Here is a 6,843-nt window from a genome sequence, read left to right on the forward strand (position 1 = left end):
TTTATTAGTTAAAGTTTCCCCTGTTTTAGTGTTCGGCTGCTCCAACCTTTGTTCACTACGAATTAATCTTCTCGCTATACAGAATTCAAATAACCATTCCGTTTATTCTCGCTATAAAGTATAACTTCTAATTATTTTGTTACAATTTTTAGTGAATTTCTAAAGTCAGAACAGGGGATTCAGAAATCACTCTGACCCTATCTCACCAAAATTTAAATATCTCATAAAATACAACTTCTTTATTTACTCTGTTTCTTTCATATGAAAATAATCTCAATAATCTTTAATTCTATTTCTAATTCACTATCTAAATCCATTTATACTATGTTTAGTGATTTTTCAAATTCATGTCATTACTGCTGTCTGATACTATTTTAAAGCTAATTTCACCCTTTTCATGATTTCCATGGAATAACTAGCATTTAGACATACATAACACCGAACATGTCCTTGATTAGCCATTCCAATAGCTAATCATTATCAAGCATTTACATACCATTCATTAGTCATATCATAAGATCATACATACAAAATGGCTACGATGCTATACATGCCATACTCAAAATGAAACATCCAGCTATACCAAAAATAATCCTTGTGATAGTGTGCCTGGACCTCTGACGTACTTTATGATCCCCGAGTTAGCTTGAAAAAACTATAAAAAGAAGGAAAATAAAAGAGGTAAGCATTAAGCTTAGTAAGTTTGAATGCAAAAAAATAACAACATTCATAAGAATTATCTTACTACTTGGCATGATACTACTTAATGTAACATCATTAATTGTCATAGACATATTTTAAACTTTTTCACTTACTCACTTACTTAAATACTTTCTTACTTAATCAAATTTATTAATACATTTTACTTACCTTTTTCCTTATCAAGCATACATGAACATTATATACTTACCTTTGCTCTTCTAACATGAACTTGTCTTACCCTTTTTAGTATAACTCGTCTTACCTTACCTTACCTTGATATTCTCTTCAAATTTTCCCGTTGAACCAATTGGAATACAAAGGATACACGGATACCTTACCATTGCCATGAATTTTCATGGTCTTATGTGATATCCTTTTGAAACTTACCATCGCCATGTCTCGACATGGTCTTACATGGTATCCTTGCCTTATGAACTCACCAATGCCATGCCTTGGCATGGTCTTACATGGGACCTTTTCCTTATAGTAACTTATCAATTCCATGTCTTGACATGGTCTTACATGATATCCTTGCCTAAGAAACCTTACCAATTTCCATTCCTTGGCATGGTCTTACATGGTATCCTTAAACCCTAATGTCATGACATTTGTATCCTACACATTCCTAAGGTTCAACCGGGACTTTCTGAAATTACTTCTCTGTCAATTCATGCTTGAGTCTTCTTTGAATAATTTCATAAAATAAATTTACACATGCTATAAATTAGCAACATTAACATAAAATAATAAAATATTGCATTTATTTACCGCAAACTGACCTCGAAACAAAATACAATCAACTATATCGATTTAGTCCACTATCTTTTTCTTTCCCCTGTCTAACTCTGGATTTCGTTCTTCTTGATCTATAATAACAAATTTAGCTTATTTAATACTCACATTTATTAAAACAGTCCTTGACTCAAACTTTGGCAAAATTATATTTTTTCTTCTAAACTTTTACATATTTACACTTTTGTCCCAAGGCTCAGGAATTAAACTTCATACTATTTTTTTATGTTTTATGACATGCTAATCATTTTTCCCTTCTATGGCAACATCAAATTCTCACTCTAAGATGTACTTATGAATATTAGGTATTTTTACTAATTATGTCATTTTACTTGTTTTCACGTAAAATCGCTTAGCAAAAATTGTTTAACAATTTCAAGCTTCATATTCTACCATAAAACATCAAAATAAACACATTTTTCCTATGGTTATTTTTCCAAATATAAACCCTAGGTTAAATTATTGCTAGAATAAGCTTAATCAAGTTACCGGGACTCCAAAAACGTAAAGAACATTAAAAACGGGGCTAAAACAGACTTACAATCGAGCTATGTCTTCCTAGCTATGTCTTCCTCATGTGAAATTCAGCCAAAGGGTTGAAGATGGACAAAAATTGGCTTTCAATTTTGTTTTTAATTCATTTTAATAACTAAATGTCTAAAATGCCCTTAATTAAAAACTATGGTGTTTTATCTTCCTTTAGGTATTTTTTTCCAAACTAGTATAATGGTCTAATTACTATCCAAGGAACTCCACTTTAAAAGCCCATTACACACAAGTACTTAGTACCTTTGTGAACTAGAACACACATTTTACGACTTTTGCAATTTAGTTCTAAATATCAAATTGGACCCTCTATCGATAAAATTTCTAAACGATATTTTCACACAATCATGCAATCATGCCATAGACCTTAAAATGATAATAAAATAAATTTTTCTACCTCGAATTTGTGGTTTTGCAACCACTATTCCGTTTAGGCCCTATTTCGGGATGTTACAATTCATTAGATCCATAAAAGCAGCAGGTGCATTAGTAAGTCTGAAAGGCATAACCATAAACTCATAGTGTCCGTACCTTGTTCAGTAAGCAATTTCTAGCACATCGGTGTCTGTTACCCACAGCTGATAGTAACCCGATCACAAGTCAATTTTTGAAAACACTGTAGCCCCTTTCAACTGATCGAACAAATCGTCAATTCATGGCTGAGGATATTTATTCTTTATGGTCACTTTATTGAGCTGTCAATAATCGATGCACATTCTCATGGTTTCGTCTTTCTTTTTCACAAACAAAACCCGTGCACCCTAGGGAGAAAAACTCAGTCATGTGAAATCTCTGTCTGTCAATTCTTGCAACTGGGCTTTCAACACTTTTAATTTTATCGATGCCATTTTGTACGGAGCTATCGAAATTAGAGTTGTCCCTGACACTAACTCAATGCGAAACTCTACCTCTCGGATCAGTGGCAAACTTGGTAATTCTTCAGGAAACACATCTGGATAGTCGCAGACAACTAGTACTGATTCAATCTTCTTTTCGGTCACTTTAGAACCGAGTACATAGGCAAAGTAAGCTTCACAACCCTTTCTCACATATTTCTGAGCTAACATTGAAGAAATCACTACTGGTAAACCATTCAAATCATTAGACTCAATTTGAATTATTTCATCATTCTGGCATCGTAGATCAATAGTCTTCTGTTTGTAGTTCACAATAACATTATGCAACGTTAGCCAATCCATGCCCAGAATTATATCAAATCCATCGAATGGAAATAACATCAAATCAGCTAGAAAGCATGAATCTCGAATCATCAACGGGCAATTCTTACTTACTTTATCAACCAAGATATACCAGCATAAGGGGTTCGATACTCTAATAACAAGTTTAGTAAACTCTATAGGCAAAGTCTTACTGGATACTAAAGTCTCACGTACATAAGAATGAGTCGATCCAGGATCTATCAATGCAATAACACTAGTATCATAGAGAGTAAAAATACCGGTACTAACATCTGGAGACGAAGCTTCTTCACGAGCGCGAATAGCATAAGCTCTAGCAGCTGTGTGAGCCTCAGATCTAATAGCTATGTCTTTAGTTCCCCTCTGGTTTCCACTCGCATTGCCAGTGTTTCTAGGTGGTCTACCTCGAGCGACATGTTGCTCAGTCTTGTATTCTGCATTATGTTTTGCTCAGCTAACTCAAGGCATTCACGAATGAAGTGATCCATCGATCCACATTTAAAATAAGCTCGATCATTCAATCTACAATTGTCGAGATGCTATTTAGTGCAATGTTTGCACTTAGGTTGGTTCGTTTAACATTTCCAACATTAGCTACTGAGGTAGGTTTTGAACTCATAGGTGGTCTGTCTCGATCTCGTCTAGAGTAACCCACAGTAGTCTTTGAATGGCTAAAATCATCTTAGAATTTCTTTGATGCCGACTGAAATGACTTACTCGATGATCTTTTTTGTGAATCTCAAGCTTCAAAGTCAACCTCTCTTTTCTCTTTCCCTAGTTCTTCAGCTTTGCATGCTCGCTCAACTAGTACCACGAACTCTTTTATTTCCAGAATACCGACTAGCAGTTTAATGTCTTCATTCAACCCGTCTTCAAATCTTTTACACATTATTGCTTCGATCGATACACATTCCCAGGAATATCTGTTGAGTCTCACAAATTCTCGTTCGTATTTTGTCACTGTCATGCGACCCTATTTTAACTCAAGGAATTCTTTTCATTTTTGATCTATAAATCTCTGGCTGATATATTTCTTCCAGAATTCAGCTTGAAAGAACTCCCAGGTAACCTGCTCTTTTAGAACCATCGATACTAGTGTATTCTACCAATGATACGTAGGATCTCGAAGCAAAGATACAACACATTTAATACACTCATCAGGGGGATAGGATAGCTCATCAAACACACGAATAGTATTACCAAGCCAGAATTTAGCTTGGTCAGCATTGTCATCAACAGTGGCTCTGAATTCTTTAACCCCTTGTTTTCTAATTTTAACAACCGAGGGCTTATTTAATCTCATCGAATCAATAACTTGAGGTATTATAGGTGAGGATTAGGTGAGGGTGGAGGTTGTTGAGTAGCCAGATTTGTACGGATATATTGTGTGAACCATTCGTTCATCATCTAGAAGAAGACATGTTTAGCCTTTCCCTCGTGGCTACTCGTAATAGGTCTAGAATCAGATTACACTGCCCCTTGAGTGGGAGTGGGTGCATTACTTTTTACATCATCTGCTATGGCTCGATCGAGATCCATTTACTTTACGAAAACACATTTTAATTGTCAGGAATCATCACACTATCACAGTATATCAATATGGCATGTATAGCTAGACTCTCATGCATTACGTTAGTCTTAGATCCGACTAAACCATAGCTCTGATACCAATCAAATGTGACACCCCTAACCCGTATTCGTTGCCAGAATAGGGTTACGAGGTATTACCAGTCATATCACAACTCAAAATGACCTTCATTACATTCTATACTTCGAAATAAATACACATGCACATTTTAAAACCAAATGAGTCATATTACACAACTTAATATCCACTCACATATGCAGTATTAGCAATAGTCAATATGTACAAATATACCCATTTTCTCATTACTAAATTTTACACATATGTACTTATCAATTGAACCATATTCGAATTCCCAAAATGAAACACATCACTTTACAAGTACATTATAGTTTTATTAGTGACCTTATTGTCTAAATATTATGGCATTAAAACTCCTATAATAAATATCATTCATGTAATCAAACCAAATCATCTTATTCCATAACCGAATATATACCTATACACTTACATTATAATAATTTAAATAATCAACCAATCATTCATGACACAAATATTTTCCTTGTCATTACAAACCGAATCATATGCAAACATGTCATATGCATCATTTATAAATATATTCAATTACTTATCTTTAACCCAATATGAATGTGCACCATTTATCATTTCATTGATAAATAATCGATTCCATGGGACCATATTAGTACTAATTCGTCTAATACTTTACATATAATTATAATCGAACTTTAAACTAATCAAACTGATGTTAAAAACTGAATCACAAACAAAACATATCATATATTTATTTATGCATAATTTGCCTATCATTAACCGAATATAAACATCATATTTTACACTTTTAAATATTTCATTATAAGCTAACCGAAACATACCTAAATCATACACCTCAAATACCATTTGAAGTTATACCAAAACACTTAACCAAAACAGTCAAGTAGCATATTCATTTCTTACCTTCACTAACCGAACCTAATAGCCAAATACCAACGATGACATATACATTACTTAACCAATTTAATACATACCATATACCGAACATACATCCATCCGTTATCTCATTACCAAGCCAAATTATAAGTCCAAACATCACACCAAACACATCAAAGAAAAACACACCTTCTAAATTAAGATAATTTTATGGCCTAATATGCATCATGCATTGCATTACTCATTACAAAATCACCAAAACTAAACACATCAAACATATTAACCATGAACATATATAACTGAACTTAAGCATAATGATTAAGCCATTTTCACCTGGCCTAATATATACAACTCAAAATCAAACATAACATAACAAGCCTATACATGCCATATGTTCAAAGTTTCAAACTTATAAACTACCGAAATAACGATCGATAGTGTGACGAACTTCCTTGACTATCCCCAAGCTCATAACTAGCTTTCCAAAATCTATAAAACAATGAACAAGCACACACAGTAAGCATAAATAGCTTAGTAAGTCATAAGAAAATATATCAACAAATGAATATTAACATTATAATATCGCTTGGCCGAATTTAAACAATCACATGTACATATAAATCACCTTTTATAACATGCATAATTTATATAATCATTTCAAGTACTAAACTTACCTTAATTTCATGAACATAACTTCGCACGTACCTAAACCATTTAACTCGATTTCACATTCGATCTTAACTTAACATTGCCTGTTGAACCATTTAGAATCAATAGGGATACTCAGATAGCTCGAAAAACTCATACAGTGCCTACGTCCCAGACGAGGTCTTACATGTACTGAACTATCGATGCCACTGTCCCAGACGTGGTCTTACATGAAATCATATACGATGCCAATGTCCCAGACATGGTTTTACACATAAATCTCTAATTGATGCCAACGTCCCAGACGTGGTCTTACACGAAATCACATATCGTAATCCTATGTCATGATATCTGCATCCTAATTATTCCTAAGGTTTGTACGGGGCTTTCGGACGTCGTAATTTGATCAATTCAAGCTCGTAT

General features: G+C 33.8%; 1 long non-coding RNA gene across 1 annotated transcript; it reads right to left on the bottom strand.

Moving 5' to 3' along the window:
- Nucleotides 1-384: 384 nt before the first annotated feature.
- On the bottom strand, nt 385-2,942 carry LOC128284376 (uncharacterized). Its single transcript, XR_008274804.1, has 2 exons — nt 2,572-2,942; nt 385-655 (listed from the first exon to the last, which is right to left on the bottom strand). It is a non-coding gene; the product is annotated as an uncharacterized LOC128284376 (long non-coding RNA).
- Between the last annotated feature and the right edge of the window lie 3,901 nt (nt 2,943-6,843).

Source organism: Gossypium arboreum, chromosome 11 (assembly GCF_025698485.1).
Source record: "Gossypium arboreum isolate Shixiya-1 chromosome 11, ASM2569848v2, whole genome shotgun sequence".
In the NCBI taxonomy this organism is placed as follows: domain Eukaryota; kingdom Viridiplantae; phylum Streptophyta; class Magnoliopsida; order Malvales; family Malvaceae; genus Gossypium; species Gossypium arboreum.